The 27898-nt window shown below is 38.5% G+C and overlaps 1 long non-coding RNA gene across 4 annotated transcripts in view; it reads left to right on the forward strand.

The window, feature by feature from the left end:
- The window catches only part of LOC123583918, a 179587-nt gene that overhangs the window by 36433 nt on the left and 115256 nt on the right, over positions 1–27898 (forward strand). For all 4 annotated transcript variants that reach the window (XR_006705047.1, XR_006705049.1, XR_006705046.1 and 1 more), the window contains exon 5: positions 18061–18205. This is a non-coding gene — a long non-coding RNA (uncharacterized LOC123583918). The remainder of the gene's footprint in view (positions 1–18060; positions 18206–27898) is intronic.

The following is a 27898-nucleotide window of genomic DNA, read 5'->3' on the forward strand; positions in this document are numbered from 1 at the left end:
CCTCCAGTTTTACTAGCTTCAAGATAGAAATACTTTCTGTCAACCCTGCTGGAGATTCCGAGGCGATCTCAGACCTTGTAAGTGTGTACCTGTTCTTTCTCGCTCTTTCGGCAGAATGCTTAAGCCAATGTGCCTTCTCTGGAGCCTCAACACATCCAGCTGAGTGCTGACAGCCTCTCTTTTGTTCTTCCAAAGCTGACACTAAAGCTCAAATTTGTGGTCCCTGTCTGGCCCACGTATTTGGCTGACTTTCTGCCCTTGTTCAGTAGCCTTGACACATGACTTCACACATGTCAGAAATGTACACAGGGGGCTGGCCATGGGGTAAGGAGAGTGTGTGGGTGAGACACAGAGCCCTGGGGGGCCTGTGGGCCAGTGAGGCATTCCCAGTGGTCAGAGCTGGGCTTCTTGATGGAATCTGAGACACAGTTAGGATCTGTGTTCCTTTAATGCCCCAAGAGTACTCTTCAGCCTCTCCCCACACCTCTGCCCCAGTCACATTGCTCACAATTCAGTCCTCTGACTGTGGTGAGAGAGAAATGAGCCCCTTCGGCAGCATCCCACACAGAGAAACTCGAGTGCTCACTCTCATTCTTTCTCTTTCCCCCACAGGGTAAAACATAGGCAGAGAAAGATCTTTTTTGGCCCTCAGCTGGGCCACTTTAGGGTAGAGGTGATACAGGCAACGTCAAATTGTTCCTCTTATCAATTCAAATGTGGCCAAACTTGTTTTGTTTGTCTGATTTTTTTTTTTTTTTCTCCAGTAGAGTGCTGGAACTTTTCCTCTGGAAACCTAGAGGCCCACAAAGGTTCTCTCACCTAGGAGTGATTGTCTTAGTCAGTGTTCTCTAGAAAGCACAGCAGCCAAGGGGAATTAGAGGTGGTTCATAGACCACTGGAGGGTCCACAGCTGGGACCAAGGCTTCTCTGCCTATTACCTGGCATACAGGTGGGCTAGATGCCTCTTGGGTCCCTTGGTATATGGGGCTGGATCCCACAGCTCCCTCAAAGGCACTCTTGTCCATGGATGGATGCCAAATTTTTGTTGTTGGGGGAACAGGGCCAAAAACAAGGGATATCTTATGCTACCATGGTGCTGATATCACTCCCTATACAGTATTTTTTAAAATTTTATTATCTCTTTAGCTTCAAAATTATAGATACCTCTCTGTGATGGTATTTTAAAAAGCTACTTAATGAAGTCTAATGACTTAATTGTATTCCATTTTTTTCATAATTTACTTATGTTTAAATTATTATTATAATGTATCTACAATTATATCATGTTAAATTGTATTTATATTAATAATTTAAACAAATTATTCACAAACTTTTTAAATCTCCCCTGCCCATTCACAAACTTGTAAACAGAACTTAAATAGTGGTTAAAATGGATTTGTCATGATAATGAAACATGCTAAAAAGAAAAAAACTGTATATATTCTGTATAACTTCTAATCGTTTTACATTTTTTAAGCATCTAGCAAAACTTTCATATTATTATGGGTACATGTGAATTTTCATCTTTAGCATTTAACAGTTAGTTTTTTCTTATTGCTAGTTATATATTATTGTGTAAAGAAGTTTTATTTTTGAGTGAGGGGCCAGAAACTGTTGTATGCAGTTTGTTTACTATCTTATCCCCAGTTGTAATAATTCTCTGGCTTACAGAACACAACTTTATTCGCTGTAAAAGTTAAATATGTAAAAACTGATTTATGTAATCTTGTTTCATAAATGGGGAGACAGGGAGGCAGTAAGAACAAAAAACTAAGTCTAAAATATTTTAAACATTTGGGATCAAGTGATTAGTCTTTAGCCGACAGTTACAGAACTTTGGGGGTGGGGGAAATATTGTAATATCTGAATCGGTTTTTTTTTAAGTCACATGTATGAATAAGTATTTATTTAGAGATTTGCAATATGTAGTTTAGTTTTACAATATTATCATCTGGTCCTCAAGACAACCCCATTTGTGGTGGGGGAAGGTGGGGAAGCTATTACCATCTAAAACAATAGAAACAAACTGATAGGGTCGAGATTTCTAACATCAGAGCCAAAATCTAACTCTTCTGCTTCTCTCCATATCACTACTCTGTACAATAGATTGTTTCATACATTCACATACAACAATGTTTCTCAGGCCTATAGAATGAAAGAGTGCTATGTGAATTGTGTTGAGCTTAGGGCAAGATACTCAATAATAAACTTAGATAAGCAGGCTTACAAGATCTTGTCCATTTTTGCTAAAACCAGCACTCCATGATGCTTTATATAACTTTGAAGTGTTTGGACCAAATGGATGTGGTCCTGTGGCGACTCAGGATGAATCATAAAGATAACTTTGGTCAAACTTAAATGGCTTCTTTGCTGTCCTTTCCCCTGGGCCCACATTCATGTGTAATTGATAAGAGGGAAAGAATGGCAGGTTTAGACAAATGCCTGTTAGGAAAGTGCAAGCACCAAAAAAAGAGTGTTTGCCTCAATACTGAGTGGAGACTAAGACTTCTCAAGGCAATGTAGCCTCCAAATTGATGCAGATCTTTCGGCCTGTGGGACAAAAGAATATTAGTCAGCTAGGACCACCATAATAAAATACTACAGATTTGGTGGCTTCCACAACAGAAACCTATTTACTCCCATTCTGGAGACTAGAAGTCCAAGATCAAGGTGCAGACAGATTTGATTTCTCCTAAAGCCTCTTTCCTTGGCTTCCAAATGGCTGCCCTCGCAGTGCCTCTTGACAAGGCTGTCCTGGGAAGCCCCTGGTGTCAGCCCCTGCTGTCTTTCCTAATCTGTTTTTATGAGGAAATCACTCAGATTAGACTAGGGCCCACTCCCCTGACCTCATTTTAACTTAATTACCTTTTTTAAGGCCCTCTCTTCAAATATGGTCACATTCTGAGATAGTAGGGGTTAGGGCTTCCCCATGAATTTGAGACGATAGAGTTGATCCTATAACTGAATCCGAAGATAGAAAAACTTCCAGGAGGTAGACACAGTGAGTACATACACCGAGCCCTTGGTCCTGGAGTGTTCCCTACCTGGACACAATGGTAGGGAAGAAGTGGATTGGGGATCCCTTAGCCCTCGCTACAAGCTAGCTTTCTCAGCCTTTTTGTTTCTTCTGTTAACCCAGTGGACATAAAGACATAGGGTGTGATCAGCCAGGCCTGCTGCTGTGCCTCTCAGGGAAATCTGTATATGCTTTCAAGGACCTCTTCAACGACCTTTCTCTCCTCTCCTGTAAATCCACCTAGTAACAGAAACGATCAGATCCTTAGGTCAAACCCTCCCTGGTGTGGTCTTCAGAAGCCTTGAAATCAGTTTAAGATAGTCCATAATCACTGTCAGTACTATATCACAACAGGGCCAAATCCAACTCATTCCATTTCCCCTCTCAAATAAAGCTCCCACAATCTTGCCCATCCACACTCAGGAAAGCTTATAAAAACTACACTAGATATTATCAGAATTCAAATAAGACATTTCCAACATTTGAAATGCTCAACTTCTGTCTGAATGTGATTTAATGTAATAAAATGAGAACATTCTCATTATGCTCACAGAGAAATGAATGCTTCAACACGTCTTGATTCCACAGGAAAATAAAATCCACAAAATCTATATCAAATGTCTGTCTGCTGCCTTTTTTCCCTAAATTTTCTCTGTATCATCCAGGAGGGCTTGGGGGAGGGGGTACTTCCCAGTTGGGGGCCCTTCCAATGTTGATTGATTCCAAAGCCCTTCCCCATGTGTCCCCCTTTCTAGCGTTCAGAATAATCTACAAATATTAAATTGTGCCCCCACGAAAGAAAATACAGTACACATCAGGATCTAATGTGACCACTACAACTAATTACTATAAAAACCTAAATCTCCTTAGGCAATAGTGTTTTTAAAACTCAGCCCTGTCATTGTGGTACTTAGAATTCACAGTCCCCGGTGTTATGAAGTAAATTATATGTAAATATAAGTAAATGATATTTTTTATGTAAATGAAAAACAAGTTTTCCAAATGTTGATTTATCAAAGCTTGGTGAAGGCCTAAAATATGTCTTTTTTTCCCCCTTTTTTTTGCTTTGCATCTCTTATAATGCTGGCTGGCAGTATGGGCAAAAGATGCTGGATGAATGATGACTTTATAATAAATGGGTAGAGACTTGAGTCGTGATAAAAAAAAAGAAAGTGAGAAGGAAGAAATTAAATTACAAGATGAATGTCTTGATTCTGCTTGAAAATGTAAATATGGTTTTTTTTCTGTGGGGTTCTCGAAACAGTAAATGATCCATTCACTGATGCCAGTCAGTGACCTGATCTTCTACGAAGCTGACACTTTGTTTAATTTACCTTATAATGCAAGCACACAGAAAGGTGTAGAGCTTAGTCTGGATGAGGTGTCCTGGAGTAGGCTGGGGGTATGTGGGCCGCACCTAGAACAATGGAGAACTGTAGCCTGATACCTAGGCAAGGGCAATCTTAGAAGGAAGAGGGTCAAGTTAAAGTGTTACATGGAAATTAATCTTAAATCATGGTGTAGATGCAGAGACTAGGAAACAACAGGAGAGAAGACAGGAGATGACAGAACATAGGATGATAGGAGGTAGACTGGTAGAGCCTGGACAAACTCCTAGGGGCAGGATTATTCAAAGGCATGATCCCTTTATAGTAAGGGCCCCAAGCCTTTCAGCAGTGAAGGGGTAAATAAGAACTCTAAGTTAGTAGAACAAACAGTTTTTTAATGCTTCTGGTCTATGATGTAAATGCTAACATTTTATCTCTTTTTCTAATATATTTTAGAAAAGTGTTTACCTTGGGTATTTTTCATCATGATTGGATTCCTTTTCTTTCTGGGATTACCACCATCTGTTTTCATGTAATTAGAGAATCGGACTTAACTTGAAGGAGTTTATTATTCATTCACCACCATAACTGCAATTGGTTTTGGAGACTATACAGTAGGTGAGGCTTAATAATTTTGAAATAAGGTTAGCTATCATAGAAACAGATTGAAACAGGATGTAAAATAAATGATCAAAGGGAAATTTTAACAGATTTCTTTAAGAGAGAAGATAGAGGTCAACCCCTTTTACATAAATGATCTTCATTGTATAAATAAACTCACCCTGTCCAGCTCCCTCTCTCCGCACACCACAGTGATCACTGACTATGGGAATAAGATACAGTGTAATTCCTGTAAACTAAGTATCTCTGCTTGATCACACATAAGCAAAAGACATATATAATCAAAACACCAGGCTTAAGGGATTAACCCTATATCCTGTACCTTATATAAATTTTTCAGAAAGCATTTCAGATTCCCTCCTAAAATAAAGGGGGGAAAGGAAATGGATAGATCCATACAGACCCTAAATGTTTTCATAAATATCTGAGTCAAGATTAAATAGCGCATAAGTCCTTTTGGATATAGATTTGTAAGCTAGTACTTTAATAACTCCATTTCATTCTCTGGTTTCCATCGATTTCTGATAAGTCAACTGTTAGTTTTCTTGTTGGTCCTTTGAGGTCCAGAGCCGTCCCCTTGCACCTCATACTTCCCCAGCACCATACCTGCTTTTAAGCTTTTCTCTTTGTCTTTGATTTTCAGCAATTTATTATCTACTTCAATGTGGTTTACTTTGTATTTATTTTGCTTGGGGATCACACAGATTATTGAATTGAGGAATTGATATTTTTCATCTGTTTTGAAAATTCTCAGCTACTATCTGTTCAAATATTGAGTATTCCTTGTTGTCTGGGACACTAATTACATGAATGTAAGACCTCCTCACTGGGTTTCAGATGTTCTAATGTACTTTCTGTGTTTTCCTTTTTTTTTTCTTTTGTCTTAAGATATTTTTTGTTAACCTTCTAGTTTACTAATTCTAATTTCTATATGTAATGTGCTTTTAAATCCATTTATTGAGTTCTTAGTATCATATTTTTTTTAGTTCTAAATTGTGCTTTTGTTCTCCCACCCATTTGGTGTATTTGAATTCTCTGGTGAAATTCTTCATCTTTCCATCTATTTTTCCATATTATCTTAAAATTAAATATATATAATCATGGTTATTGTCAAGTTCTTATCTACTAATTTCAATATCTGGAACACCTGTAGGCCTATTTAATACTCTTTTTTCTTCTGATTTTTGGCCATATTGCCCTGTCTCTTGGCATGCCTGATAATTTCTGGTGGGAGGCTGTACATTGCATATTTTAAAAATTGTAGATGCTTCAGGTAATGTTATCTTCCTGTGGAGATGTTTTACTGTTTCCTCTGTTAAACATATAGAGATATGGGAGTGTGGGAGGATAACTGAACACTTTAATTCAGTCAAGGAATGATCTGATTTGAGACTAGATTGAAAATTTGGTAAGGCTTAGTCTCCTTTTGGTTTCTTCTTATTCCCAAATCATAGTTCTTCATGACCTTCAAATGAAAGCCTGTTGTGTTCACAGGGTCATTCCCTTAGGTTGACCTTGAAGCTAATTCTTTTGTGTCCTGATGCTTGGATCTACTGGAAATTCTGTTTTGCTTTTCAAGGTCTTTGGCTTAACTTTTTAGCCTTCAACCTCACGCAGCTTCAGAATATGGCAGTATATTGGAGGGGAAAATGAACTGTAGATTCCAAACCCTTAAATCTGCAACTTTGTCAATCTAGCCATGCAGGACTACCAAAAGCTCTGCTGATGTCCCTGTTCCTCAGTCGTATCTTTCTTCTTAGATAAAGCCCAGATCCATAACCTCTTGCCTGTGCCCAGAATTAGCAAAAATGCCAAGGGAAAAAACAGTTGCGGATTTTCTGCCTTAGTTTCCTTACCTGGTATCTTAATCTTTTTAGTCTTTATTACTTTAGCAACTCTCTAGTGCCTTTAAACATACAATCTTTTAAAATTTATCTGATTTCTCTAGTTCTCATCTGGAGCATTGTTCTATCACTAGCTACTCCATTCTACCCAGAAATGAAAGAGTCCCCATAATATTTATTTTTAATCTAAATAGGACTAAAAATTAAATCATGAATAACATCTAGGTTGATAACTTTATAAAAATAAACATATTTTGAGGCTACACCTAAAACTGTAAGAACTATTTTTTAAATGTTTATTTATTTATTTTGAGAAAGAGAGAGCATGCACAAGCAGGGGAGAGGCAGAGCGAGAGCGAGAGCGAGAGAGAGAGAGAGAGAGAGAGAGAATCCCAAGCAGATTCCATGCTTGGTGCAGAGCCCAACATGGGGCTTGATCCCATGACCATGAGATCATGACCTGAGCCGATATCAAGATTCAGATGCTCAACTGACTGAGCCACCCTGGCACCCCTCTAAGAACTATTTTTAAAAATCACTCAGAAAAGTCTGTTACATTTTTCCCAGAGCAGAGATAGTTGGTACTTTCTAGGCATTCCCATAGAAATTTTCTACTAATTTTATTCTAGAATTTTTCATCTTATATTATGTAGCTTACTACCCATTTTTCTAATCATATTCTCTTATCATAAAAAGAATAATAATTCAGGGCGCCTGGGTGGCTCAGTCGGTTGAGCGTCCAACTTCGGCTGAGGTCATGATCTTGCAGTTGATGAGTTCGAGCCCCACGTCAGGCTCTGTGCTGATGACTCTGTGCTGATGGCTCAGAGCCCGGAGTTTGCCACAGATTCTGTCTCCCTCTCTCTGCCCCTTCCTGGCTCATGCTCTGTTTCTGTCTCAAAAATAAATAAACATTAAAAAAAATTTTTTTAAAGAATAATTCTATCAGCTCCTATCAATATGTTACCTGAATTCTCTACATCTAAAAAAAATCTTCACCCACTTGACATAATTAGTATATATAATTCTGTATCCTTTTATGTAGATCAGAATTTCTCTAAGTCATTAAAAACTTTTCATAAATGGAAATACCTGCTATTTTAAATAAAATTTAATATTTCACTCACAGCTGATTTTAAAGTTCTTGTCAGCTATTTCAACATTTTCTATCATTTCTGAGTTTATTTCTATTGATTGATTTTTTTTCCTCCTGGATAAGGATATTTTCCTGCTTCTTTGCATGGCTGGTGAGATTATTTCTGATTCAAATATTGACTTTGTTTCATGTTGCTTTTACCACACCACCAGGAGCTGCCAAAACCAATCCTCTAGTGTTCTAGAATCGGAAAATACCTTCAAAGAAAAAATGGCTTAGGTACTTTGGTATTCATAATGTGGCCCAGTATTTCCCTAAACTTTTATGTTTTCTGATGACTTTAACATTTTGAAATATGTAATCAAATGTTTTCATTTGTCTCTAGTGTAGAAAGTTGGTCTAAATATCCTTGGTTACCAATACCATAAATGGAAGTTTCTTTAAATATGCTTTCTTTTGAAATTGAGATGTAACTTAACTATGGTAAAATACAGATATATAAGTATTCAATTCAGTGACATTTGGTTAGCATATGCCTTGGTGTAACCGCTCAGAAAACAGTATATAGAATATCTCAGTGTTGTGATCGCTCTAGAGAGGCAGAATAGACCTTGTAACAAACGTTGGTTTAGATGTTGAGATGATGCCACACACATACCCCAAGAGTATATGGGGAGTAGTGGTAGACTGTTGTATATAGAGTAATGCGTAATACAGTTGACCCTCAAACAACACGGGGGCTAGGGGCACTGACCCCTGCACAATCAAAAAATGCATGTACAATTTTGGACTCCCCCAAAACTTAACTACTAATAGCCTACTGTTGACTGATGGCCTTACCAATAACATCAACGGTTGATTAACACATATTTTGTATGTCCTATCTATTATATACCGTATTCTTACAATAAAGTAAGCTAGAGAACAGAACATTTATTAAAATCGTAAGGAAGAGAAACACATTTACAGTACTGTACTGTGTTTATTTTTTAAGAAGCTGGGTATAAGTGGACCCATGCAGCTCAAACCCATGTTGTTCAAGGGTTAGCTATAGTGGTATAAAGTCGTCACACATGGTGAAGCTTTTTGGGTAGAGCAGGACAACTCTCAAGCAGGTCTACAAATTGCCCGAGAGAGCAAGAAAGAGTGGCTGGCTTTGGCTTTTACCGTGATGAGGGCGTGGGGAAGGGATGAACCCCCCCCCCCCGCCCCGAGTGGGCCAGTGTCAGTGTGGTTGAACTTCCCACCATCAGCAAGGGAGGGAACATGAGGGCTTTCTTGTAAGTTTGCCCAGATGTGAACCAAGACAGAAAGAAGGAGGGATGAGGCTTGGAAACTGTCAGCAAATACCAAAAATGAAGCCAAATTTTGTCACATTCCATCACCTCAACAGTATCATTATGATCCTTTACTATCAATTCCTGCAATGAATTCAGATTCCCGAGCTGATCGAGGGGTTGGATATGACCGTAAGGTGGCAGTAGCATGTATGAGCTTTACTTGAGCTACACTCTGACAGGTTTGCAGGTAGGGTAAATCCCTCACCACATGAAAGCATCTAGAGGCTACCACATGGAGGCCATTGCCCAGGAGAGGAGAGAAAGGGAACTTCTGAGCAGAGGAGAATCAGGGGGTCTTGTGGATCTAGGCAGTGTTGCTCAGCAGCCTGGAGTTAGGGTCTCTGTGTCGGAGAGCTCTAAGAGCAGCAGTGGTTTGGAGGCTTTTATAGCTACTATGTTTATCGTATGGTTACCAGGTGCTGGGTACAGTTTCACAGGATGTGCAAAGCATGCAGGTGCTAAATGACTAAAAATTGGCTTAGTTAGGCTATTTTTAAAACAGTCAGGTGTAGAATAGTTCGAGTTAGTGCTTGTGGCCTTTTGAGCCAGTGGCCCAGCCTTCTGTGAAGAAATAAATAACATAGGGCTAATATACAAAAATTTTCTTTGGCTCATTTCTATAACACTTCCCTCTCATTCAAAGAAGCAACCACTTTCTGATTTCTGTCAGCGGAGTTATTTTGCATGTTTCAAATTTCAAATGAATAGTAGTATAGAGTATGCTTTTGTGCTTGTCTACTTTTGCTTGATGTGTTTTTGAGATTCATTCACGCTTTTGCATTGTTAGTTCATTGTTTTTGTATTGCTGTATAGTATTACATTGCATGAATATACCACAATTTAAAAGATCTAGTCTCTGGTTGATGGACATTTGGGTTGTCTCCAATTTTTGGCTATTATAAACAAGGTTGCTACGAACATTTCATACAAGTTTTTGTGAATCTATGTTTTAATTTTTTCTGAGTAATTAGGTAAGGGTGGAATTTTATCGGATCATAAGTTGATGTATATTAACTTTATAAAATAAAGCTAAAATTGTTCTTCAAAGGCGTTATATCATATTACACTTTCATCAGCAATATATGAGAGTTCTAACTGTCCTACAAACTTACCAATATTTGGTGTCGTTTGTTTTTTTTGAATTTGACCATTGCAATGGGTATGAAATTATATGTCATTGTGGGTTAGTTTGCATTTCCCTGGTGGCAAATATGGTCGAGCACATTTTTATGTGCCTATTGGTCATTCACACACCTTGCAGTGTGAATTTTTTCCAACTATTTTATTGATCTTAGGTATTTCTTCTTTTAAATTTACAGATAGTAAAATTCACATTTTTATATGTAATTCAATGAATTTTGAAAAATGCATGAAGTGCATGTAAGCACTGCAAAGAGGATACAGATGGTTCCAATACCCCACCCCTAACACGTATGTGCACGCACACATACAAATTTCTCCTGTGCTAACGTTTTATAATCGAATCCCCTCCTTCTCATTGGCCCTTAGCAACTACTTATTTATTCTCAGAATGTTATTTAAATGGAATGATACAGAATGTTGAGTTGTTAGACTGGTTTCTTAGCATAATGTATAGGAGATTCATCCTTATTGTTGCATATATCAATAATTCTTTTTTTTTTTTTTTCAGTGCTGAGTAGTTTCCCTGGTATGGGATATACTGTTGGTTTATTCAGTCCCTAGATGAGGGACAGTTGTGTTGTTTCCAGTTTGGTGCAATTGTGAATAGCGCTGCTATAGATATTTACATATAGTTTTTTGTAACAAACTTAGGTTTCCATTTATGTTGAGTAAACAGCCAGGAGTGAAACTTCTGGGTCATATGATAAATGTATCTGTATAAAAAAATTACCAGATTATTTTCTAAGTATCTGAACAACTTTAATTCCCAATAGCAATATAGGAGAATTTGTTATTGTTCAACCTTTGGATTATGCCTTTTCTCTCTCTCTCTCTCTCTCTCTCTCTCTCTCTCTCTCTTTTAACTTTAGCCATTTTAATGGATTAGTAGGGGATCTCTTTGTAGTTTCAGTTTGCATGTCCTTAGTACCTAATGATATTGACTGTCTTTTCATGTGCTTATTTGAAATCTGCATTCTTCTCTTTTGAAATTTGTTCAAACCTTTTGTTTTCTTACTGAGTTTTAAGAATTCTTTGTATATTCTGGATACAAGTCCTTGGCTAGATATAGTATTTGAAAATATTTTTTAATATAATTTATTGTCAGGTTGGCTTCCATACAGCACCCAATATTTACTTCCAGTCTATAATTTTTCTTTTAGTTCTTTTATCAATCTCTTTTGCAGATCAAAAGCTTTTAATCTTAACAGAACAAACTGAGGGTGGATGGGGGGTGGGAGGGAGGGGAGGGTGGGTGATGGGTATTGAGGAGGACACCTTTTGGGATGAGCACTGGGTGTTGTATGGAAACCAATTTGACAATAAACTTCATATATTGAAATAAATAAATAAATAAATACCAAAAGGAAAAAAAAAGCTTTTAATCTTAATCAAATATCACTTACCATTTCTGCCTCATGGACCATGCTTTTTATATCATAAGAACATCTTGCCTAGTCCCAGGTCCCAAAGATTTCAAACGGAGATCCTGGAGATTGTTCTTTTTTGTTAAGTTCTTTTTTTTTCTCTTTGTCCTTAATGTTGAATAATATCTATTGAACTGTCTTCAGTTTCACTGATGATTTCCTTTGCTGTATCCACGATAAGCCCATCACATGATTTCTTCACTTCCTATTCTAGCATTTCTATTACTTTTACATTTCAATTATTTCTAGCATTTCCATTTACTTCTCGTTAGTTTCTTTCTCTCTGCTGAAATTTCCCCAACTGTTATCCCCTATATGTTATCCATTGTTTCTACTATATCCTTTATCATATTTGTGGGAATTATTTTAGATGTCTATCTGATCGTTCTAATACTTTGTCCATCTCTAAGACTGTTGACTGCATTTTCTCTGGAGCGTGTGTCACATTTTATTTCTTCTTTAAATTTTTATTGTATGCCAGCCTCTGGTAGTAGAGACTGCAGAGAATAATGTTTACCTTCAGAAAAAGGCATACCCATACCTTTTCTTTTTCCAGGCTACTAGTATGGGGGGGGCGGGTGCGGTGTAGGGGTAAAACTCTCGCATTTTTAGATAGTCAGGATCTGGGCTTTGTTGCATGAAGCGTTGGCTAGATTTAGTCCACCACTGGCTTGTAATATTTTGAGGCAAAAATGAAAACATACCCTTTGGCATGGTTTGGTTACTGAATGCCAGTGAGACAATCACAGGATTGCATCTTTTTCTAGTTTACAGCCTGGTTACAGCCATTTGCATTCCTGGGTTGTTCTTGTTGTTCTCCAGCTTCTCTGCTGTCCCAGCTGCTGCCTTCACTCAGTGAAACCTGGTGTGCTTCAGGCAGGTTCCCTCTGTTCTCCTGCCCTGCTTCCAGGCTTCAGCGGACAACCTCTCTTGTACTTGGAATACACCCACAGCGGGTATCACTCCACAGGAAAACAAGTAGCCATACATAGCTTCTCTCCTAGGAACGGCTGTCACTTTCTAACGTTTGGTTCATTTAGGATTTTTTTTCCATCTCCTCAGCTCTCTGATTTTTTTTTAAATAAAATCTGATCTTGCAGCTTATCTGGTTTCTTTCTCTGTTAGTGTGGTGATGATAATCTCTTGTGATTTTCCACATACTAATGCAGAAATTCCTTACATTTGCTTTTTTAGCTAGTAAACAATGCACTCAGATTATGTCAATAGATTGGACTCTCAGTCTTAGATATATTTTGCTTTTATTAGTGGGTGTGTCTGCGCATGCACACACATACACACGCACACATGTTTTGGGAGGCGGTGTTTTGGAGAAGCTACATCAGGGACAGTTAACCAAATATCCTTTTAAATCAAAAGTAAGTGTAGCCTTCCAGTTGTCCTTATTCAATTTACTCTCTGATAATTATACTTCACCGATCTTAGCTGATTAACTTATGAAATTATAGGTAAATATTGAATAATTTAATGTCTGATAATTTAAAATATTTTCTGTTATTTTATGCTCTCATAAGCACAGTTAAATTGCATTCTTGTGATAAATCACAATGTGTTTATTGTGTTATTTGTTTTTGGTTACTTTGCCTTCAAAGTTCACGCTCTTTTCACTGCGTCTCTTCAAACATGTAGATTGCAGTCATGAAAAACAAATGACAAGACCCAAAGGGAAGGTAAAAGTTACAGTATTGAAGTATTAGGATAATTGAATTATGAGTGATTTTCTTTTCCTTCTTCAGAGAGTTCCTCAGGATTTCTAATGACAAAGGCAATGAATTTCTGGAATTTTAAACTCAGAAGTACAGATAAGTGGCACAGTGAAATGAACCGTAATTTTGTTAATAAAATCTGAATCCCATTTTAAATGATTTTGTTACATACTTATCTTTTCCTTCCCTCATTTCAAAGGTTTCCTAGCAGTAACAATGGTAAATAAATTACTCACTGCAAAATATTATACTTATTATGGTATTCAATAGGATAATTTTCAAAGGGAAAGAGAATTTTTACCCTCTAGATGTGCTCTAAAAAGCAAGAGTCTGAATATGTGTAATTTATAGTCTTTCCTTGAAAGCAATGATAATTTTAGATATACCTTATTTTATTTTATTTTTTAACGTTTATTTTTTTTTAAATTTTTTTTTAACGTTTATTTATTTTTGAGACAGAGAGAGACAAAGCATGAACAGGGGAGGGTCAGAGAGAGGGAGACACAGAATCTGAAACAGGCTCCAGGCTCTGAGCTGTCAGCACAGAGCCCGACGCAGGGCTCGAGCTCACGGACCGCGAGATCATGACCTGAGCCGAAGTCAGATGCTTAACCGACTGAGGCACCCAGATATACCCCTATGCCCCATATGCCCCTAGATATGCCTTATTTTAACTAATTTGTCCTCAGAATCAGATTCTAAAAGGAGGCATTTTTCTAGGTACTAATGAATAGAAAGAAAATATGGAGAAAAGTCACCATCTGAGTATTTGCATGTTATTTCCATCCTGTCTTTAGTTTCAAATCCTGTGAAAGAGAATAGGAACATCATTTATTCAATCTTATTATTAATTTGGAATCTCCAAGGTCTTGCCTTGATTGCTCTTCTGTTTAACTTAATAACCAATTTTTTTCAAGAAATGGAATCAAAGCTACATAAAGACACATCTGAGATAGAAGTTGGAGAAGGAAAAAGAAGTCAGGTGCTAGATATCAATATTTAGGAGATTTCCTCCACCCAAACTGCAAAGGGTTTATATGGAACACATCCAAAATTGTCAGAACAGGAAGAAGGAATAGTAAAACAACCAAGTGTTTCTCCCTAAACCTCTTGGGCACATTATATTTGCACAAAAAACATTTATTTATTTTAATTTTGTATTGTCATTAAGAAAAATACCTTAAAAATATAATGCAAATCTCAGCTCTCCTTGTCAACTTTCCCCATATCTGCCTTACCCCACACTTGGACTCACACTGGCATTTGTATACAAATGCTCATTCTGAAAGCCGGGTTTGCATTGTTTTTGTCCCCTCATGTATTTCAGTAAAGGTAGACATACACACGTACAAAACTGTATAAGGCTCTTTTCACTGAGATCTGTTTCTTCACATATTATTTCTAATTATCAATTCATTGCCTCTTAGAATTTTGTGCATTAAACAAAAAGTATGTTAACCCTAAAGTTAGGGCATGAGAGATTTAGTTCAGAAGGTATGATCCATAAATTATAGCATTACCCTTTTTGGGAAAGTGAGGAAACTTAGTCTTTAACACTATAAAATATTGCTCACCGTGTTCCTTTTTTAAAAAAAAATTTTTTTTTTAATGTTTATTCTTTGAGAGAGGGGGAGAGAGAGAGCGAGAGAGCATACAAGCAGGAGAGGGGCAGAGAGGCAGAGACACAGAATCTGAAGAAGACTCCAGGCTCTGAGCTGTCAGCACAGAGCCTGACATGGGGCTCGAATGCAGGAACTGGGAGATCATGACCTGAGCTGAAGTCAGACGCTTAACTGACTGAGCCACCCAGGTGCCCCACACCGTGTTCCTTTTGAAAGACCAAAGTGTGATTTCTATGTAGACATAGGTATGGGTATGGACATAGACAAAGGTGTGTTTGTGTCTACAGTTAAGAGCCTTTCTGTCGCTTACAAAAAGACCTTTATCTCCTACAGTGGAAGGTCATAGCTGAACAACAGCCTGAAAACCTAGTTCTTAGAGTCACAGCACTCTAGAAACCTTTGAATGCTCAGTCAAAGCAGGTATATTATGCAAAAGCTAGGGCCCTAGTGTGCATCCCGAAACTTGGGACAGGGAAATTGGGATGGATACTCCTGAGGATCTTGACTCTACATCCTTCAGGCCTGGACCCCCTGCGCCTGCAGAATTGATTCACATTTTTCCCTGTTAAGAGAAGCTGTTCTGCTAGAAAATGCTCAGGGGGTCTCTCTCAGACAAGCTACTAAATGTTCCCCTCAGAAGTAACTTCCACTCCCTTTCCTGTCTGCCAGGCCAACAACTAGAGTTAAATCTCTGCATAAACTTCCAGGGGACATGGTGGTCTGTTAAGGAAGAATAGATATTGTAAAACCAAAGAATTGCAAGAATCATTGGCCTGTAGTTGGGACTGGATGTGGAGTGTATGTGACCAAGGTGTACAGAATGTAAAACTGGTCATTCAAGAATCATAGGCTCTTGACAGCATTTGACCCTGTATTAGTCTGGGTTTTCCAGAGAAGCAAAACCAATCTTTTGTTTATATATATGCATATGCGTATGTATGTATATATACGTATATACGCATGTATATTGTTAAAGTAAACAGGGAGGCCATTAGACTGGGGTGATTTCTAATGCCTTGGCAGCCTAAGGAAGCAAACCCAATCTAAGCCTGCCAGTGCCTCAAGGTTAAGAAATCAAAAAACCTGAGGACAACCAATTGCAAACAGCCAATTAGACTTTCCCAAGTAAGACTTGCCTGAGCTATAGCCAATCAATTAATTTCCTTGCTTTGCTTCTGGGTCTTTCCTATAGCTCTTTTTTTTTTTTTTTTTTTTTTTACTTCTATGCATTTTATTTTATTTTATATTGAGATATCACTGAAAATTTATTTATTTATTTTTTCAATATATGAAATTTATTGTCAAATTGATTTCCATACAACACCCAGTGCTCATCCCAAAATGTGCCCTCCTCACTACCCATCACCCACCCTCCCCTCCCTCCCACCCCCCATCCACCCTCAGTTTGTTCTCAGTTCTTAAGAGTCTCTTATGCTTTGGCTCTCTCCCACTCTAACCCCCCTTTTTTTTTTTCTTCCCCTCCCCCATGGGTTTCTGTTAAGTTTCTCAGGATCCACATAAGAGTGAAACCATATGGTGTCTGTCTTTCTCTGTATGGCTTATTTCACTTAGCATCACACTCTCCAGTTCCATCCACGTTGCTACAAAGGGCCATATTTCATTCTTTCTCATTGCCATGTAGTACTCCATTGTGTATATAAACCACAATTTCTTTATCCATTCATCAGTTGGTGGACATTTAGGCTCTTTCCATAATTTGGCTATTGTTGAGAGTGCTGCTATAAACATTGGGGTACAAGTGCCCCTAGGCCTCAGTACTCCTGTATCCCTTGTGTAAATTCCTAGCAGTGCTACTGCTGGGTCATACGGTAGATCTATTTTTAATTTTTTGAGGAACCTCCACACTGTTTTCCAGAGCGGCTGCACCAATTTGCATTCCCACCAACAGTGCAAGAGGGTTCCCGTTTCTCCATATCCTCTCCAGCATCTCTAGTCTCCTGATTTGTTCATTTTGGCCACTCTGACTGGCGTGAGGTGATATCTGAGTGTGGTTTTGATTTGTATTTCCCTGATGAGGAGCGACGTTGAGCATCTTTTCATGTGCCTGTTGGCCATCCGGATGACTTCTTTAGAGAAGTGTCTATTCATGCTTTCTGCCCATTTCTTCACTGGATTATTTGTTTTTCGGGTGTGGAGTTTGGTGAGCTCTTTATCCTATAGCTCTTGTACCCAGCTCCTGTTGGCAGAGTGCTCCTAAGCACTTCTGTTTTGGCACTGACATTTATTTTTGCTCGCATTAATTTTGCTCACATAAACTCACATTTATTTTTGCTCACATTTATTTTTGCTCACATAAACTCCTGAAACATTTAATATGTCTCAGTTTATCTTTTAACAGTATAGACCTTCCTTGACTTACAGTGAGGTTGTGTCTGGATAAACCCATCATATGCTGAAAATACCATAAGATGAAAATACATTAAGTATACCTAACAAACATCATAGCTTAGCCTAGCCTACCTTAAATATGCTCCGAACACTTGCATTAGCCTACTTTGGCCAAAGTCATCTAACACAAAGCCTATTTATAATGGAAGGATGAGTATCTCATGTAATGTATTGAGTACTGTGCTGAAAGCGAAAGACAGAATGGTTGTATGAGCACAGAATGGTTGTCAGCATATTGGGTGTATGTCCTTGTGATTGCGTGGCTGACTGGGAGCTGGTTAGTTTGGGATTAGCTCTCTTGTTGGAGAGATCCCACAGAGATCCCCAGCCCCCCTTCCACCATGTGAGAACATAGTGAGAAGGCTACAAATCAGGAAGAGAGCCCTCACTCCGCCATGCTGGCACTCTGATCTCAGATCTTCCAGGCTCCAGAACTATAAGAAATAAATTTCTGTTGCTTATAAGCCACCTAATCTATGGTATTTTGTTACAGCTGCTTGAACAAACTGAGACACATGGGTCAAATCTGACCTGAATGTCCTGTTCGCCCAAGCAGACCCCAAGATCAAGGGGAGAGAGGGGACAAGGAAGAACACTGCAGCCTTCTTTTTTCTTTCCACTTCAGGATGTATTTACAGGTATGATATAGAGGGATCAGATGCAACAAGTAACTTCTATCTTCTGGTTTCAAGAATGTTTAATGAAGCCCTGTTATTCCCCTGGCTGCCTCATCATGACAAGAAGGCAACTATGTTGCAACAAGCAAATCTGTCCAGTAATGACCCTGGGAATTCATTCCAGGTAGCATGGAGATTAAGGTGGCAGGAACTAGGGGTATCTACCCTTGTGCCAGGGCTTCCCTCCCCTGGCCCTGACACCATCCCCAGAAGGGGCTACAACTTCCCACAAGTCCCAACATCTCCAGGTGCTGGGCAGCCATGTTTCCCAGGCAACTCCCTAAAGGGCTGCATCTAAAGCCAGAATGTCTGGCACCTAAACACTCGTGTTTGTTTCTAGTAAAGTCAGCCTCATGCCTAACCAGTAAGAAGTATGGAAAGAAATGAAGACAACTCAGCTGAGAACAAACAAGGGTTATCAGAGCTCCCCAAACTTTTAATGGCTGAACCCTTAAAGAAAGATCTGTGTCATTAATACATTACTAAGCTTTAGGCTGAGTGTTTGGGTGATCTCTTCCTGCTTCGTCGTACTTCTCACAAAAGGTTTAAGGTGCCAAGCCAACCTCCCTAAACCGTACAAATGTATCATGCAAGTGTATTGCCCTAGACTTCAGAGAGGATAAAAAGAATTTCTTTGAGGTCTCCTTCACTCAATTACCTATGAATCCTCGCTAAGCTATTTGCCTCCTTAATGGAAAAGTCTATTTATACTCCTACTGATAAAGATTCTCTAGGAATCTTTTAGACAGTAGGTACAGGTACTTCACCTAGAAGCTAGTTTGGGGATTGTACATAACAAATATTACTTCCCCCACTGCCGTGTATATGTAATAATTTGATCCTTTACATTGCTGAATATAACCCCATACGGCCCAGACTTTACTCAAAGACTGAGTACGTGATCTGAGTGTTGTTAATAATTTAAGTCTGTAGTTAGTATCTTCCATGGAAGGCAAAAACTTGTCCTGGTGATCCTAGGTAGCTAGAAGTTGCCTTGTTCCTTAAGAGGAAATGGTCTTGAAGAAAGTAAAATTATACTATCACCTATGAACAGTACTGGACATTATTAGAATCAACAGAATCAAGGGAACCATATTGGAAAAGGAGAAAAGAATCAACTAGCATCTTTTAAGTAATTGTTGTGTGATCCTTTCTATTTCTTAGTCCCTGTTAAGCTGTGTGTTCAGTCTTCATACCCAAAGTTTTTGAGCCTACGGCTAACCCAAAACATGCTTCTGTTTGACCTCAAGGACTTTCTACTTTGCTTTAATCCCTTCCGTGATTGGTAATATCAAGACTCTCTGTCCAGGGTTAGTCAGTGTGGTTGACCTAAAATGGATCTCTCTGATTTTGTAAAACAAAAATGTATATGGCTATTTCTGTCCTAACCAATGTTTGGGGTTTTTTGTTTTTTTGTTTTTTTCGTCAGATTTTTTTTCTCGTTGAACAATTTCCTCTTTATCATGGAAAGTAAATGAGGCTATTCTAATTTTACTTCAAGTTCAGAGCTCTTTATTACATATTTGCAAAGTTCTTCATGGTGGGTGTGGCCACATACCACCCAGACTATTCCCTCTTTTGTCTTTTTCTACTACATGCAATAGACAGAGGATCTTGTCCTGATGCCATCTTCCTGAGAAGATAATCTGGATAAATGAACATGAAGAGAGTAGAGGGAGAGTAGAGCCCAGGCCAGATTCACCCTGGACTACCTCATAGTCCTGAGTGTATGGAGGTAGAGGGCATGCGGTTCATTCACCATCAAGCTTTGAAGGGCCACTGCAACTCAGGAATTCACACAGGGGACTATGGCAGTGAACAGAGCAGGAGCTCAATGGAGGTGTCACTTTGGACACAACGGGGGACGAGTGCTTCGGCTGTGGCCAGAGAGGCTGCCTGCTCAGGCTCTCTGAGTGTAGCTTTGATATAATTTCAAAGAACCAGCTTCGAGTAGTGGGTTGTGGGTTCAGCTTTCGGCTTTGTCCAGCAGAGCTGAGGACGGCAAAGGACTAGTCAAGACTCCATGCAAGTCAAGAGAGGTGAGCGAGAGGCTATGGGAAGTCTCCCCAAGCTGCTCTCAAGCTCCCGTACTTATTAAACATACATTCAGGGAAACGATGTGCAATAAATTGGTGGGCTATGTGCCAGTAAGAACGTATTGAAAATGTGCAGAAAAACAAATTAAGACAGGATAAAATATTCTATGTGACAACGTGGTCTAAGGAATTTGTAAGCATAGGCAGGACCCAACCTCTAGATATATGTTAACCAGATAAGTGAAGTATGGCCCGCTGTTTTCAGCAAGTCCAGAAAGCAGTGTTCTGCTTTGCAGTGCATTCCCTGTAATCTCCCAACCCAGGATATAGCTATTTGATTTCTCACAGTGGGTGTGATGTTCTATAGCCTTAAAGAGATGTTTCTGAGTTCTAGATCCTGGGGCAAAGCAGGAGGAACCAATGTTAGTCCTTTGGACAGGAAATGCTTCACAAAGACTTCTGGGGATTACCTACAGAAGGAGGAACCCCAGGAGGAACAAAAGCCATTTTAACCACTATCAAGACAGGGACTCCAGCAGTTTGATCAGAACATTGACAGAAGATCGGGTGCCTGGGTGGCTCAGTCAGTTAAGTGTCTGACTCTTGATTTCAGCTCAGGTCATGATCTCGTGGTTCGTGAGATATAGCCCCACATTGGGCTGCTTGGGATCCTCTCTCTCCCTCTCTCTCTCTGCCTCCACTCATGTGCTCTCTTTCAAAAATAACATTGAAAAAAAAAAGAACATTAAAATTTGTTGAACTCTCTTGTCTACTGATGGCCCCCCTCCCCTTTTCTTCATCAGTCTGGTTTACCTGAATAGAGTATTGCCTTAAAGAAAGGTGAACTTGGTAAGTTGAATGCCTGGGAAAATCTGATCTATGAATCTGGGTCAAGTTAGAGTACACGATTCTGCAAATCAGTGTGTTGTACATACTGGAGGGCTGGGACTAGGATGATATGAGTGAGGCACTTATTCATTGCCTTGGGTACAAAATTTAAGGGGACATGCACCAATTGAGTCAAAATTATTAGAAGTATCAAAATTTATAAGTTTATTTATTTTGAGAGAGAGAGAGCATATGTGGAGAGGGATAGAGAGAGACAGAGAGAGAGAATCCCAAGCAAGTGCTATGCTGTTAGTGGAGCCCGATGTAGGGCTTGATCTCACAAACTGTGAGATCATGACCAGAGCTGAAACCAAGAGTTAGTTGCTTAACTGACTGAGCCACCCAGGCTCCCAAAAGTATCAAGATTTTATTTTTTTTATTTTTTTTTTCAACGTTTATTTATTTTTGGGACAGAGAGAGACAGAGCATGAACGGGGGAGGGGCAGAGAGAGAGGGAGACACAGAATCGGAAACAGGCTCCAGGCTCTGAGCCATCAGCCCAGAGCCTGACGCGGGGCTCGAACTCACGGACCGCGAGATCGTGACCTGGCTGAAGTCGGACGCTCAACCGACTGCGCTACCCAGGCGCCCCTCAAGATTTTAAATAAAGACAGGATTAGTGACAGTGCCATTCTAAGCCATATTGAAGTCTGAAGCAATAGGAAAAATCGGTAATACTGATTCTCTTTATTTAAAATTTTAGTATTGTGTTTATCATAGATTTTTTGTATAATTTTTTATTTAAAAAATATTATACTCACATATGATGGATCTTGATTAATGAGATTTTTGGAGCTCCTTAAATTTTGTGCAAGCCAGTGAGATTGAAGGAGCTGGCACAGGGGGATCTGGGTGGCTCAGTCAGTTAAGCCTCCGACTCTTGATTTCAGATCAGGTCATGATCTCATGGTTTATAATTTTGATCCCCTTGTGCGGCTTCACACTGACAGTGCAGAACCTGCTTGGGATTTTTCCCCCTCTCTCTCTGCCCCTCTCCCATGTGTTCATTCTCTCTCTCTCTCTCTCAAAATAAATAAACAGGAAAAGGAAGGAAGGGAGGGAGGGAAGGAGGAAGGAAGGAAGGAAGGAAGGAAGGAAGGAAGGAAGGAAGGAAGAAAAGGAGGAAGACCTGGCACATAAGTAAGTGTTTGCAAAGTATAAGAAGTTTTTTATGACCAATCAAGAAATTGTCGCTCTGCCATTTCCTAAAATATTTCCTTCATTCACAAGGTTGAGGATGGCTCACTATACAAAGGCAGAAATTTACCTACTTGTCTCTTCCCACTTAATCTACTTCTGGTCCAGTCTGGGGATGGGAAAGGTCAGAGATGCAGAAGCACAGTATCTGGACATTACAGGAACTAAAATGCTAAATTAATGAATGAATAAATGCTTGCAATGTCGATACCACTACCAATAGTGCATAAACTAGACTCATGTATAAATAAGGCAGAAAATGAAAAATTATGAAACCTATGATCAAAATCTATAGTTCAAAAACTGCTTGTAAGCACAATGGTTCAGTTATAGCCAGTTCTATGGAAAGTAAGAACTGGACACTTGTATCAGAACCTTTGGTATATCTTTTTTTTTTCTTAATTATATATATTTTATGCATGGTAAACGGTAAAAAATTTTCATTAAAAGTTTTAAGCACTCAAAAGAAATAGCAAAGCTGACATACAAATGGTCACCACTGAAACAGAATTGATTGAAGAAACAGAAAAGTGGTTTAATAGTTTAAATTTATCCTTTAATTTGAAAATATAAAATATCAGGCAAAAATAAAAGTTATTCAGGGTATTAAAAATAAAAAAGCTAACAGTATTAAATACACGCTAAAGAGAATAAATATCAGAATAAACACTGCTTAAAATGCAAATTAGAAGAATATCAAGAAAAATTCATCAAGAATTTCTAAATTCATCATCTTGAAGATAATCTTCTACCAAACGCTATCTACTAAAATTCAGTATCTTGGGGCGCCTGGGTGGCTCAGTCGGTTAAGCGTCCGACTTCAGCTCAGGTCACGATCTCGCGGTCTGTGAGTTCGAGCCCCGCGTCAGGCTCTGGGCTGATGGCTCAGAGCCTGGAGCCTGTTTCAGATTCTGTGTCTCCCTCTCTCTGACCCTCCCCCGTTCATGCTCTGTCTCTCTCTATCTCAAAAATAAATAAACGTTAAAAAAAATTTTTTTTTAATTTAGTGTCTTTCTGAGAAAGACATGGAAAATCCCATTGCTTGATGGAGAGCATCTTTCAGAAACAACCAGTATATAATAGAGATAGTCCTATCTAAGTAAGGAAAAAATTAAGTTGCCTTTAATTACCACTTAAACATTATTCTGGAGGTATTTAATGTAATAAGGATAAAGAAGTAATGGATAAAGAAGTAATACATTCTAAGAAGGATGTCAAATATTGGTTCCCTAGACAATATAAGGAAACAATGAATAAACTACATTAACCAAGAACAACTAAATTATTAAATCAAGTAGCAATCAATCATAATAGTGCCATGTTGGGATAAAAATAAATATATAAACTTTAATGAATTTTAATGCCAAAACTGGCTTTAAATATAACGGCAGCTGTAAAAAATATCCATCTCCCATCTTTCTCAATAGTCTACTCAGGTAAGCCAGATTGACGAAGAAGAGGGAAGGAAGGCCACCAGCAGATGAGAGGTTTCAACAAATTTCTGGAAGAAAATTTCTAAATTATAGGAGAAAATCTAGGTAACCTTGGGTTTGATGATGAGTTTTTGCATGCACAATCCATGAAAGAAAATATTTGCTAAATTGGACTTAATTAAAATTAAGAACTTCTGCCTTGGTGCAGGCAATGTTAACAAAGTGAAAAGACAATCCACAGATTGGAAGACAATATTTGCAAAACATAGATCCAACAAAGGACTTGTATCCAAAATATACAAAGAACTCTTAAAACTCAACATTAAAAAAAAAAATGGGCAAAATATCTGAACACACACCTCATCAGAGAAGATATTCAGATGGCAAAGAAAGTTAGGAAAAGATGCTCAACATTAAATGTCATTAGGGAATTGCAAGTTAAAACAATAATTAGATAAAACTACATACCTATTAGGATGGCTATGACCCAAAACACTGACAACATCAAATGCTGGTGAGGATATGGAGCAACAGGAACTCATTTCTTGATGGTGGGGATGCAAAATTGTACCGTCACTTTGAAAGACAGCCTGGTAGTTTCTTAAAAGGCAAACTTAGTCTTACCATACAATCCAGCATTTGTGCTCCTTCATATTTACCCAAATGAGTTGAAAATCTCCACACAGGAACCTGTGCATAAATGTTTATAGTAGCCTTTTAATAATTGCCAAATAGGTGAATGGATAAAGAAACTAGTGTATCCACACATGGAATATTATTCAGCAATAAAATTAAATAAGCTATCAAGTCACGAATGTAGAGGAACCTTAGGTATATAATGTTAAGTGAAAGAAGCCAGTCTGAAAAGATCACATATATATAGTATGATTCTATACAATATTCTGGAAAAGGCAAAACTATAGACAGTAAAAATCAGTGGTTGGATGAGGTTCAGGGTAAAGCATGGAGGGAAGAGTAGGCGGAGCGCAGAGGATTTTTTGAACAGTGAAGCTAATCTGTATGATAGTGTAATGGTGGATACGTTAGATTATGCATTGTCAAAATCCATAGAACTGCACAACACAGTGAACTTGAATGTAAACTAAGGACTGTAGTTAATAATGTACCAATATTGGTTCATCAATGATAACAAATGTATCATGATGCTAATGCAAGATGTTAGTAACAGAGGAAGCTGCTTTGGAGAAGAGAGGAAGAAGAGGTATACGGGAATTCTCTATGTTATGTTCCATTTTTTCTATAAACCTAAACTGCTTTTTTTAAAAAGTCTATTAATTAAGGAAAAAAACCACTGAATTGGCATTTTTGTTGTAAGTGCGATATTTAAGAAAAACTAGGATTCCAGAGAAAATAGAGAATTCTTTATGAATGAAATCTCATCCCAATATTTTTGCCAGGGTCAGAAGAAACCTTGCACTTTTTGTCTCCCATAAAAATCACTCTGCTCTATGTATATTTAATGCTGACATTTTTTCTGTTTTTTCTTTTTGTACTGTTATGAAATAAAAATTTTATTGTCTTGTCACTTCAATATAATCTGCTCCCCAAAAGCAATCCATAAGCATAAAAGGACTATGAAGTCTCATTGGTTGGTTGGTTGGTTGGTTGGTTAATTGGCTGGTTTTTAGAGTGGACTTTAATTTAAAACAGCTTCATCCTTAACCTAGAAGGCCTTTCCAGTTACCAGAAGCATGCATAGATCCTCACTGGAACACTAATATTTAGATGCTCCATTCAAACCTCTTCCTCCAAACCACCAGAGTCTCTAACTTAGAGTAATACAGAGGCTTCCTAATTGATTTCTGCCCTTTCCAGGCTTACAGTCTATTAGCAGAAGAACCAAAGATGTTCTAAGTCAAATCGTGTCACAACTACCAAAAATCATAAGGAGTCTCATCCCACTCTGGTATCCCACTCTGGTCCAGCCCCACTAGCCTTCTTGCTGTCCCTTGAACTTTCACCTTTGTAGATGCCTCTGGCTGGAGTGCCCTTCCCCCGGGGCTCGTTGGCTTGCTCCCTCAGTCCCTTCAAATTTTTGCTTACATGCCACCTTTCAGTGTGGCCCACATTAACTGCTACACTTTAAATGTTTCCGTCTCTTCTTTGATTTGTAGAAATTTTTAGTTTCTAATACACTATTGTTGTTTATTTATTGTGCTTATTGTCTTTCATTTCTAAGCTTCAAACCCCTTTAGGGCAGGGATTGTGTTTGCTTTCTTCACAGCTGTATTCTCAACACTTAAAACTTGCTTGAAACATAGTAGGTGCTTGGTAAATATTTATTAAATGAGTAAAATGGATAACAGTGCCCTCTGAGACAAACTTCTTGAGATTTCTGTAGCAACACCTGCAATAAATCTGAGCCACTTTATAGAGGGATTGACATGGTTTTCATAGACATGAAACAATTATCTGATTTACCTCTCTAGTAGAAATAGCTCTGTGTACTGCACAGCCATAGAATGTAAAAAATATTAGATACGGTCTCTGATATTCTTGAATAATTTTTGAAGACCCATAGGCTATCTATCACAATCATATAATTTTTTTTTCCAAGAGCAAGTGTTAAATATAACCCTCCATCCATATTTTTATTTGTGGTTAAAGGTGTCCAACTTTTCAGTACTATTTTTATGGTACAATATCTTATGAAGTCAGAGAAGCTGACCTATTTATTACCTTCCTAAAATCAAAGAACGGTTATTGTACATTTGTAATTCTATTGAAGGCAGTAGAGGAACCTCAGCCCTCCTATTTGTTAGTAATTGCCTCAATCAGTTGAGTTCATACTGACATCTGGAGGTCAAGTTTGGTACTACATGAGGGCTATTTCACTTCAGAGTTCTTCGTGCCTTCAACCCCTTTAAAAATAAGTAAAACATCTGAAACACTATAAGTGTCAAAAAGTAGTGAGAAGAAGTTTGTATTTTGTATATTCTACAATATCTATGTTTCTTGGAGAATTTGGGTATAACTCTGGGAAAGAATAACGGTAACCATGATTAACTTTGCTTGAGTACCAGCTAGATGTCAGGCAGCACACTAATGCTTTGCTTGCAGCAACTCATTTCATCTTCAGACCACCCTATGAAATAAAGACTATTATTATCCTTATTTTCCAGTTGAGATGCAGTCTCAGAGTGGTTGGTAATTCCTCAAGGTCACTTAACTAGTCATGGAAGAGCAGAAGTGGAACCCCAATCTATGTGACAGCAGAATCTAGTCCAGTTGGCACTGTTGCAGAGAGGAATGTGTTGTGGGGTTAAAAGAAATTCCTGTGAAGAATAAATCACTCTGGGCCGTTCCCACAAGGAGCCAACTTGTAGAACTTCCCAAGTCATAAGCATTCAAAATATCCCCCCCGCCCCCGGCCCTGCCAAAAAAAATCTTTCTTAGGAAAAGAGTTGACAGAAAGGGGCAGGAATGTCTCAGAAACATTATCATTTGCCAACTAAGTCTGAGGTCTATTTGTAAACTACTCTCTTGGGTCAAATGAATTGGGCCCAGCCCTACCCTAATGGGCACCTGAGATGCCATTTATTTAAGGCCCACATTTGTGAAGGGCCTCAAATGTGGATCTCCAAATGGGATGTACTGAACCCATTGCAAGACGACGACTTCCATCATACAATTTCATGCTTGGGTCTGATTAAATGATGGCCCAGCCCCATCATGTGTTATGAATATGTAACTTTTGCCAATGTTGTAATTATCTTCTAAAATGGCATAATTCTGTTGTACTGTATTTCTGCATTAAAAGTATTAAGTGTAGACATGTTACACTTCAAGTGTTAGAACTCTTTAGCATTTAAAGAACGTTTTTAATAAACTAAGAGCCTCCAAAGATGGAAGGGGGCCACATCACTCTTGAGCTTTTAAATGCCCTTGCTGAGCAGCTCCATAATCCCACAACTGAACTTGGAGCCGTTAGCTAGGAAAGTGCTAATCTTTGCTTTAAGGCCCCTCTTCTAAAACTCAGCCTTCTTTTCTAGTACTGTCTCTAAGGTATTGGCAGGACTTGACTGATAAGTCAAAACACCTCAAAAGCTAAGACATGGTCAAAGATAATGTCTAAGAAA

This window comes from Leopardus geoffroyi, chromosome B3, assembly GCF_018350155.1.
Source record: "Leopardus geoffroyi isolate Oge1 chromosome B3, O.geoffroyi_Oge1_pat1.0, whole genome shotgun sequence".
Lineage (NCBI taxonomy): Eukaryota > Metazoa > Chordata > Mammalia > Carnivora > Felidae > Leopardus > Leopardus geoffroyi.